Source organism: Heteronotia binoei, chromosome 5, assembly GCF_032191835.1.
Source record: "Heteronotia binoei isolate CCM8104 ecotype False Entrance Well chromosome 5, APGP_CSIRO_Hbin_v1, whole genome shotgun sequence".
Lineage (NCBI taxonomy): Eukaryota > Metazoa > Chordata > Lepidosauria > Squamata > Gekkonidae > Heteronotia > Heteronotia binoei.
In genome coordinates this window covers 44,914,179-44,925,906 of record NC_083227.1, presented here as the reverse complement: position 1 = coordinate 44,925,906, position 11,728 = coordinate 44,914,179, and positions in this window count along the sequence as shown.

Here is an 11,728-nt window from a genome sequence, read left to right as displayed (position 1 = left end):
CCCAATTCAGACTCCCTCAGAAAGAGGATTGCTAGGTCCCCACGAGTCATCAGCAGGAATGGGAGGAAGCATTCTAGGAGTGGGGCAGGGCTCTGCCCCCAAACAGTGATGTCCTTCCATGGCAACTTTACATGGAATTGATGTCATCACATTGGAGATGTAGCACAATGATGCTATGGTTTGAGGGCAGAACTCTAAGGTAAAATTGCCTTCAAACCATAGAGTTCTGCCCTCAAACTAAAGCATTGGTGCATGATATCCCCTGATGTGTTGACATCACTTCTTCATGATGTCATGACATTGGGAACATCACTGTTTGGGGTGGGGTTTCCACTGCAAGCAAGCTGGCCAGCATCAGGTAGAACCTCCCAAAATCAGGAGATCCCCTGCCTGGCAAATGGGAACCCTACTCTAAAGCCTTAGCGAACAGGCATGCCTTGCAACCCCTTCAGAAGATCTCAGAAGTGTGTGCATTGAACCAAACAAACAGATTGTTCTCTGTGGCTCCGTGAAGATTTGTTTTGTTGAATGAGGGATAGAGCTGATAAGGGCATTTGAAACTGACCATTAATTCCGGAAAAGGCAAGTCCTCTTTCTCTTTCGGAGATTCTGTTCTCCAGTCTCCATATATTTCTTCATTTGTTACAGTTAAGTCTCAACTCAAGGTCCCACCAACACAAGAATTGACTGTTCTGGAAGCAAATATAGTAAACACACCAGCTAGAGCTTAGGGGAAGCATAGCAACGTTTACCAATCTCCCTGTAGCAGCTTGCATGATGATTTAAAGAGACTATGTTTACTTTGGAATCCAGGACTGTGTAACACTGTGTAACAATAGTAACACTGGCTAGTATATGGCTGTTATATGATTGTGTATGTATAAGTAGTAAGAATTTATTTGTTTGTACATGCGTATGGAAATTCAGAATATAAATTTGGTATTGTGTTCCTTTGGTATTGTTCCTTCAGTGCTTGCTCCTTCACCCAACTGGGAATTGGCAACTCTAGATAAGGGAGACATTATAAATATCCCTAGTTATTTATCATAACACTTTTAAAAAAGACTCTTCAGAAGGAAGTACGGCTGCATTGATGCCAAATTAATCTGGTATCTCATGGAGCATATATAGATGAAAGAAAATATACCTGATCTGTTTATTAATTTAATAAAATAGTTCTACATAGAAATTTTTTTTCTGAACTGGAACAGATAATTATAGCAACATATCCATTATAATTAAATATGGATTAGGAAAAGGGCCAAAGGAAAGAAATGCCAAGCAAGTTGTTACTTCTGATACTGTAGGCTATCAAATTGCTTTCAGTCAGTTGAGAGACCTGAGGCAGTCTTGACATAAATACTGTCCTTTTTGTTAGAGTTCCTTGCAAAACAAAGAATTGTTTTGCCTTGTTTGGGATATTGGGTCTTAAGTATTTCTCTTACAAAGTATTTCTTTATTAAGCCACCGGAAGTATTCCTACAGAAGCTGTCAAAAACAAGACTTGACAAATGAGCTATCTAAAATATGCTGATGAGTTGTCAAAAACATGCTGATGATATCCAGATTATTTTTGTCAATGCATCCAGCAGCAGTAGATTAAGTCTAATTGATTGAAGGCTGCATCCTGGATCAGGAGAATGAATTGAACCCAGACAGGGCATACATGATTATTAGGTTTCCCAGGCCTGCCACTTGGAGTGGCAATGGGAGAAAAATAAAATTTAAAAAGTGATGTCACTGACATTGCTACATCAGTTTGGTGTAGTGAGAGCCAATTTGGTGTAGTGGTTAAGTGCATGGACTCTTATCTGGGAGAACCAGGTTTGATTCCCCCCTTCTCCATATGAAATCAGCTGGGTGACCTTGGGTCAGTCATAACTTTCTCAGAGCTGTTCTGCTCATGAGCAGTTTCTGTCAGAGCTCTCACAGGCTGTCTGTTGTGGGTAGGGGAAGGGAGATTGTAAGCTGTTCTGAGACTCTGAGTGAAGGGTGAGGTATAAATCTAATCACCTCCTCCTCCTCTGCCGCCTCTTCTTCTTCTTCTTCTTCTTCTTCTTCTTCTTCTTCTTCTTCTTCTTCTTCTTCTTCTTCTTCTTCTTCTTCTTCTTCTTCTTCTTCTTCTTCTTCTTCTTCTTCTTCCTCCCCTTCTCCAGAAGTAATAAAGGGTTTATAAAGAGCCCAGTAGCACCTGAATGGGACAAAATTTATGGTAGGGTATGAACTTTCATGAGTCACTGCTCACTTCTTCAGATACAGCTAGAATGTGAGTTCATCTGTCCCATATATTGGAAAGTGGAGTGATTTCAAATGCCAAATGACACTAGCAGGCAAATTATAATAGGAACACACTATGTTCCTTCACTTGCCATCCTACTGATGATGGCTGGGGGTACCAGTGACCGATATCATGTACTTGAAGTTACCCATCACACACACACCCTTGCCCTCCTACTGGAACTCTATTGATGATGGCTGGGAGCATCTGTGACTGACATCGTGTATTATTATTGTTGTTGTTTTTATTTACATTTTTGATTCACCTAATCTCCACTACTGTGGGGTTCTAGGCAATGTACAAAATTGTAAAAACAATTAAACAACAATATCAGAGATGTAATTCATTAAGATCAAGAGTGCCCCCCCATTTCTGGCCTATAGGTGTCTAGTGGATATGGGGGGGAGGAATTAAATCAGTCAAGGAGACAGAGGAGAGTGCCAGCCATGATGTAAACAGTCATGTCCATTAACCAAACACAGGCCCTGATGTTTCCAATCACAATCAGGGTGTGGTTTTCAGGGGTGGACTGGGAGGTTAAAATGGCTCTTAAAGAACTGCAGTGGCCCCACCCATGTTCTTGATCAGGTTCAAGTGCAGAGCCTTGCATGTCAAAGAGCACAGAACTACAAGGTACCATGCCTGATTTGAACCAGGTCTTTTGTCTTCAATTTTCTGTGAATATGTGGGTTTTAAAAACTCACTCTATGGCCACCAACAGATGGCCGGCTCAGGGTAGCATCAAGCCGACCCGGAGGTCAGCCAGAAAAGGAGTACCCAGGAGTGTCCTGATGGCCCACAGAAAGGAATGGGCCGTGGGTGCCCCAGGAAGCATCTGGAGCACTCACGCACTCTGTCCACAGCTCCCTGGGTGCTCTCTGGGTGCTTCCCAGCCATCCAGATTGCCAGGGAGGCACCTCAGATGCACTCAGCAAAAAGGCACCACTTCAAAGTGGTGCCTTTTCGAACCAACTCCTGGTAGGTTGGGGATGGCTCAGGGACAGGACAGGGATTGCAGGCAGATGTACCCGTGTAGACACACTTTTTAGATTCACCTGCCAGCTGTCCCTGGGGTGGCTTTAAACACCCGTCTGTAAGCAGCCTATGTGTTTTTCACTAAATTGGTTGTTGTTGGTTTTCTTTAAACATACAGGTCCATATCAGTTTTACTAGCAAAATATCTATAAGATAGGCACAATGTGTCTGGAGAGAAGGCTATGGACAGTCTGCAAAAGAGAAGCACAAGGCAAGATGATGAGGCAGACTTTTCTTTAATTGCTGTCATAGCAACTAATATGCATGAGGGCATTCAGGAGGACCACAGCATCTTTTATTCTGGGCCAAATACAAACTTGCACTCCCTGATCATTTATACAATCTGATGCCCTCCTTTTCATGCTCTACTTATGCACAAAATCACAAGCCTCTGCTTTGCTTATCGTGCCTCTTTAGTTGCTAATCCCTCTTAACTATCACTTGTACTGGATCATGAACACCATCTTTCTATACACACCGTTCAGTGTCCAAACTACTTCATGGTTCTGAAACCATAGCTCTGAGAGATGAGTCAGGCTTAATCACAGAGTTGTCACTGTGGTGTAACAGAGCTGGAGATATGCAGTCAGTCCACAGTTTGGGCTGCAATTCGCTTGCAAATGCAGAGCAACATCCACAAAGCTTGTAAAAAGTGTTCTTAATTCTGAACATTCAGAACTCAATTGAAAATGCTCCACTTTCCCCATGCTTACTGGCCCTGGCCTGGATGGCCTGGTGTAGCCTAATCTTGTTAGACCTCAGAAGCTAAGCAGAGTCAGCCCTGATAATAATAATAGTAAGTTTTTATTTATATCCCGCCCTCCCCGCCAAGGCAGGCTCAGGGCTCAGCAGTTGGATGGGAAACACCAAGGAAGCCCAGGATCATTAAGCAGAGGCAGCCAATGGCAAAGCACCTCTGAATGACTTATGCCTTGAAAACCCTGTGGGGTTGCTATAAGTCAGCAGTGACATACTAGCACTTTCCACTACTGCCGTCTGTGTGGTATTTTCTTCTCACCTTACCCATTTTTAATACTGGTTTTTAATGAACAGTGTTTAATGTTTATTCTGTTTTCTTTTGTAAGTATGAAGCTGCCTTATACTGAATCAGACAGTCAGTATTGTCTTCTCAGACTGGCAACGGCTCTCCAGGGTCTCAAGCTGAGGTTTTTCACACCTATTTGCCTGGACCCTTTTTTGGAGATGCCGGGATTTGAACCTGGGACCTTCTGCTTCCCAAGCAGATGCTCTACCACTGAGCCACCGTCCCTCCCCAGTAATCTCAGGCAGGTTCCCTAGAGAGGCCATGTAAAACTTTTATAAATAAATAAAATGGGTTGCCTGGCTGATGACGGGAACCAGGCCTTGAATTCAGCAGGAGCTCACAGGAGCACAGCTCCTGGACCTTTCTGACGGTTCCCCCTCCTCCTCCCACCTTGTCCATTGAATAGTAGGTGCAGCTGCATAACAATCCCTAGATGAGCTTCACCACCTGTTTTTCTACAAAACAACCCCTGATGGTAACAATCTTAAGCATTGGAAAAAGTCCAGAAAAGGGCAACTAGAATGATTAAAGGGTTGGAACACTTTCTCTATGAAGAAAGATTGAAACGCTTGGGACTCTTTAGCTTGGAGAAACGTCGACTGCGGGGTGACATGATAGAAGTTTACAAGATAATGCATGGAATGGAGAAAGTAGAGAAAGAAGTACTTTTCTCCCTTTCTCACAATACAAGAACTCGTGGGCATTCGATGAAATTGCTGAGCAGTCAGGTTAAAACGGATAAAAGGAAGTACTTCTTCACCCAAAGGGTGATCAACACATGGAATTCACTGCCACAGGAGGTGATGGCGGCTACAAGCATAGACAGCTTCAAGAGGGGATTGGATAAAAATACGGAGCAGAGGTCCATCAGTGGCTATTAGCCACAGTGTGTGTGTGTGTATACATTTTTTTTTGCCACTGTGTGACACAGAGTGTTGGACTGGATGGGCCATTGGCCTGATCCAACATGGATTCTCTTATGTTCTTATGTTCTAAGCAGGTCCACTCAGAAGTCAGTCCCATTTTATTCAGTGGGGCATACCCCAGGCATGTGTTCTTTCTGAGGCATACAGCCTAAGCTAGTCCATGAGAGCCCTGGGAGCTAATCACAAATGCTTCTTAGTACATGTATTTTGTTTCCTACAGTATTCCAACCCTGCCTCTCTTTTGCCCAGGATGGCTAATCAGCAAGCAAGCAAGCAAAATTAAAAAACAGCAATCTACTCAATAAAATAAGAAGAAATGTTATGGGCATGAGTATTTTTTGTTTTATTTTTTATTTTCCTACATCGATGCACATTTTTGTGACATTAATGCACACATCGGGTGGGGGGGGCACCACTTTCCCCAGTGTACCTCCACTGAAAATTTTCTGGCTATGGGCCTACATTTAACTCTTTTTCCACTTTCAAAATCCATTTAGCCTCTTTCCTCAGTAAAATTCTATCATCCTGTCTGTTACATTTAAATATAACCCAAAAGAAAAAGTTTGTGGGGTTGTGATTATGTTCTAGGAAATGTTCTACCAGAGAAGCACTCATTCTTTTACGTTATTACTCTTGTGCTCAGAAAGTTTTAATTTAAGAGGCCTGTTTGTTTGGCCTATAAACAGTTTTCCACATCCACATGAGATTGCACAGACCACATGATCACTATTGCAAGTTGTGAATTATTTAAGGAAATAATCAGTGCTCATTTTGTAGAAAAAGAGGTGCCAGAACTCATTAGCACAACTCATTTGCATAACATTTGCATATGCCACACATCCCTGACATCACTGGAAGGTGTACTAAATTGCATCAGCTCAGCATTTACCTTAAAACGCTTTTTGAATGATAATTGTCATAATAAAACCTTACTCCCATTATACTTTTTAAATTACTTTCTCGTACGTGGCCGCAGTGGCATGATGAAGATTTCCATCTGTCTGCTTTATATGTTTTGGTTATTTTCTCCTTTTTATGGGGAAAAATATTAGAAAGTTTGTCAGATCTCAGAGTTCACAATGAAAACACAATCCTAGGGTTATAGCGACAAATTAACAAGTAATGCAAAACGATAACACCAAAGTCCCAAGTGAAAGTCCAACCTTAGCAATACATCTGAAAAATAATTACTAGGAGTCCGGTCTCATCATTTTCCTTGAAGAAAAAATATTCTTAGATGTGATGCTGGAAAGACTTCCTATATCACTGTATCCACTATGCAAATATCTCAGAAGTGGAAGGAAAAATCCATGGACAGGTCGTAAACTGTTTAATCCTTTATCAATGAGGGATATTCCACAGTATCAAAGAATAATAAATATCAAGTATTTCAGCTCTACTTCATGTAGGGACAAAACAGTCTTTAAGAATGTTATCTCATAAGCGGCTTGCGCTCACCACTGGCTCCAAGTTCAGCAAAATTTTCACAGGGGGGTTGAACAATAGAGCCCAGAAGCAAGGTTTTTTTGGGGGGGGGAGAGAGCACAATGAAATTTAGAGGTTCTGGAGCTCTGTTCCTGTGAGCTCTTGTCCAAAATGAGGCCTGGTAATATTGCTTATTGTTTGTAGGGCTGATAAAATATTTCATAGATTTTGTACATTTATGGAAACAGCAATGCCCACAAGGAAAGTATCCCACTGGAACCTAGTAAAACAGATTGTATATTCTTTTTCTGACTGTTGCTATGAACTAAAAGATCTTTTATGCTAGCTGTTGTTGTTTTTTTGTAAGCAACAATTACACATCAGAATATCATTCAGTATGTTCCAGTTGTTATGTAACGCCAGGTCCATAAATAATAAAACCTCAATCCTTAGGGACTACCTGCTTAAGCAGGATATGGACCTGGCTTGCGTGACCGAGACCTGGGTGCGGGATGGAGAGACGGTGGCTCTCTCCCAGATGGCGCCCCCAGGCTACTCGGTCTTTCACCAATCACGGACCACTGGCCGGGGGGGAGGGGTGGCGCTGCTCATACGGGAGGGTTACTCCTTCAGGGCTCTCCCGGCCCCAACGATCGATGGCTTGGAATGTGCCGGTCTGGCGTGGGAAGTGGGGGAGGGGTTGGCGATCTGGCTGGTGTACCGTCCGCCTAACGCACCAGCCAGCGCCTTACCAGCCCTGATGGAGGCGGTGGCGGGCTGGGCGTTGGAGTTCCCAAGGCTTATGGTCTTGGGTGACTTCAACGTCCATGCAGACGACGCGGCCTCCAATCAGGCGCTGGACCTAGTGTCTTCCATGGCGACACTGGGACTCTCCCAATTTGTTACCACTCCCACGCATCAGGCCGGACACATGTTAGACTTGATCTTTGCGTCCGGGATTCTGGTGGACGGTATCGCAGTAGAAGCGGTGCCATGGTCGGACCACCTAGCCCTTAAGGCCCGTGTGGGTGCGCCCCCTCGACCCTGTACAGGCGGCGAGCCTATTTTGGCTCGCCCGCGGAGTCAGATGGACCCTGAGCGGTTCCAGATGGCTCTGCGGGACCCCTGGCCCCCTAGCAATTCCCTTGATGACCTAGTAGATACCTGGCATGACAGGTTATCCAGGGCCATCAACGAAATTGCACCCCGGCGTCCTCTGCGCCCCCAAAGTAGGCTGGCTCCTTGGTACACCTCGGAGCTACGCCAACTGAAACAGGGACTCAGACGACTAGAGAGGCGGTGGCGGCATACTCGTGACGAAGCGACGAGAACATCCTATAGAACGTTTATGAAGTCTTATGAGATGGCAGTCAAAGCTGCAAAGAAGGAATACTTTGCGGCTAGGATTGCATCTGCAAATTCGCGCCCAGCACAATTATTTAAGATAATTGAGAATCTGACCACTCTGCCCCAAGGCAGACCAAACATGAAAGAATTGGAAATAGGCTGTGAGGCTTTTGCGAAATTTTTTGCAGATAAAATCTCGTCACTCCGCCAGGACTTTCCTGCCACATTGAATGCAGTAGATGAACCCGGGGCTCCGTGCCTGTCTTCTGGTGTTATCTTGGATCACTTCGACGCGCTTAGTCTTGGGGAAGTCGACGAAGTTCTCTCAACTGTACGCCCTACAACTTGCGACCTTGACCCATGCCCCTCCTGGCTAATCAAATCCTGCCAGAGGGAGCTTAGATATCCTATACGGGATATCATAAATAGATCCCTCTTGGAAGGGCAATTTCCAACATCTTTGAAAGAGGCCATGGTCCGCCCTCTCCTGAAAAAGAGTACAGCAGACCCGGCCGAATTGGCAAATTACCGGCCGGTCTCGAACCTACCATTTTTAGGTAAGGTTATAGAGAGGGCAGTGGCGTTACAGTTGCAGAGTTTTTTGGATGACACTTCCGCCTTAGACCCTCACCAGTCCGGCTTCCGTCCGGGTTATGGGACGGAGACAGTGCTGGTCGCCTTGGTGGATGACCTCCAGCGGCATCTGGATCGAGGCGGCGTGGCTGTGCTGATATTGTTGGATCTGTCGGCCGCATTTGATACGGTCGATCATCAGTTACTGGCCCGCCGGCTCGCCGACACGGGGATTGGGGGATTGGCCTTACAGTGGCTTTCCTCCTTCCTCAAAGGACGGGGACAAAGGGTGGCCATTGGGGGGGAACGGTCCCGGAGGCACCCACTAGTATGTGGGGTCCCACAAGGGGCAGTTCTCTCCCCGATGTTATTTAACATCTATATGCGCCCCCTTGCCCAGATTGCCCGGAGGTTTGGACTTGGGTGCCATCAATATGCTGATGACACCCAACTCTACCTGCTAATGGATGGCCGGCCTGGCTCCGTCCCAGAAAGCCTGGACCTAGCATTGCAAGCCGTGGCAGGCTGGCTCAGACTGAGTGGGCTGAAGTTGAATCCAACGAAGACAGAGGTCCTGTGCTTGGGTCGCGGTGCCCTGGGAGGGGAAATCCCCTTGCCAGTCCTTGACGGTGTGCAGCTTAAAGCGGCACACAAGGTCAAGAGCCTGGGGGTTCTTCTGGAGCCTTCATTATCAATGGAGGCACAGATAGTGGCCGCTGCCAAGTCCGCGTTCTTTCATCTTCGTCGGGCGAAGCAGTTGGCCCCCTTCCTAGAGCGCCGCGACCTAGCAACAGTGATCCATGCTACGGTCACCTAGAGACTGGACTACTGCAACGCCCTCTACATGGGGCTGCCCTTGTGCCGAATTCGGCGGCTACAGCTGGTGCAGAACGCGGCGGCTAGGCTGTTGTTGGGGCTCCCAAGGTGGGAGCACATACAGCCGGGGCTGCGCGGACTGCACTGGTTGCCAGTGGCATACCGAGTTCGCTACAAGGTGCTGGTTATTACCTTTAAAGCCCTATATGGCCGAGGACCTACCTACCTAAGGGACCGTCTCTCCCCATATGAGCCCCAGAGGGCACTGAGTTCATCTGGGAAAAACCAGTTGAATATCCCTGGGCCAAGGGAGGCCAGACTGAAAGCCACCCGGGACCGGGCCTTCTCTATTACTGCTCCATTACTGTGGAACCAACTCCCTGAGGAGGTGAGGGCCCTACGATGTTTAGAGGGATTCCGTAGGGCCTGTAAGACCCACCTTTTCAAGATGGCCTTCAACTAGCGAAAAACTGTGACAAATCTAGATATGCTGCTAGAAATGCTTTTATTCCTGAAATGTTTTTACTTCTGAAATTTATTGAAACCTGTTTTAACGCCATACTGTTATGTTAATTTTAATATTCTGTAATTGTTTTAACTATTTTATAAGTATAAGTGATGTAATGTGTGTTTTATGTTGTGAGCCGCCCTGAGCCTGCCCCGGCGGGGAGGGCGGGATAGAAATAAAAAATTATTATTATTATTATTATTATTATTATTATTATTATTATTATTATTATTATTATTATTATTATTATTATTATTATAAATGCTCTTTTTAAAAGCTGTACTTGCAAAGTTGTAAATTAAGCTACAAACAAGCCATCCAAGGTTACTTTTTCCTGGCCTCTGAAAAGTTGCCTCCTGTCTTTAGCAGTGGCCTTCATAAGAGATGTTTGTAGAATTTGCTGTGGGTATCCTCTGTCTGCCAGGGGTTTTAAATAGTATTGAAGCCTCACTTTGAAAATCCTATAATTTGGTGCAGTTTCTTCTAATTCTAAGAAATTGTCCAAAGGTGAATTGTTTCTCACATGCCGTGGATGGTATCAGTCATATCTGAGGAGGAAAGTTATATTGGTTGGGTTTTTCATACAAGTTTGTAAATATTTAATTGTTGTTCCTGAAAACCATGATATTAAAAAAATCTGTTTTTCACTTGCATGTAATTCACATTTCAAATTTGTGTTTCTGCTGTCAAGCCAATTGTGAAATGTATGTAATTGGTCTAGGTTTCCTTTCATAGCACAAAAATGTCATCAATAAACTGCCATCATTTTATAATATATCTCTGAAAAGGACTGTTTGGAGAGTATATAGTTCTTGTATTCAAAATCACTCAAATACAGATTTGCCACCTCTAGAGCCATTGGATATCCCATAGCTATACCTTGGATCTGCCAGTAGAACTTACCTTGAACTTAAAGTAATTTTTCTTCAGCACAATATCTATTAAAGCAATCTAGAAATAAGGCAGGGTGTAGTAGTTGTCCTTTCTATTCAATACCTTCTCTATAGTTGTTATAGCTTATGTTCAAGGAATCCTGGTGTACAGGGAGGTCACATCAAATGTAGCAAACAAGGTGATGTAATCTACACATGATAAATTGGTCAGTTTACTGATAAAATCTGTAGTGTCTTTAAAATATGGAACAAAGGGTCTAAGGAAGTGGCCTACATACTTAGAAATGGGTTCTAATGAATTGTTCCCTGATACAATCGGTCTCCTTGTCTTTGTGAATTTTTGGTAATACATAGAATGCAGGTGTTCTAGGGCTTGCATTGCATAAATATGCTTTCTCTCATGGTAAAATGAAATCCATAATCTCACTTTCCTCCAGCTGAAATCTAATATCTTCTTGGATATAATGTAAAGGATCATGGCCACAAGGGATATGTTTGGTTATTGAATTGTCTCATAACCTCTAATTCACAGGTGGCCAAACTGCAGCTCAAGCCACCTGCAACTCTTTCACATATATTGTGTGGCTCCCAGAGATCAAGGAGGATTTTAATGCAGGCTTACTTTCAAATAAGCATGCTTAGCATCGGGACCTCAGTGATGAAGGGAAGAAGGGGGAAATAGACAGGCTTGCAAGCTATTCTCCCCCAACACAGAGGTCGCCTGGAGACCTAGAGTGGGAAAAGAGAGCACAAGAGCCAAGGGAACAACTGGAAGGATGGACAGAATTAAAGAAGGTAGCACAGAATTTCCCCTTAGTTTCATAGTTCTTGTAGGAGCTGTATTTCCTAACCTTGGCATCTAGGCAAAGAGAGATGCAGAAA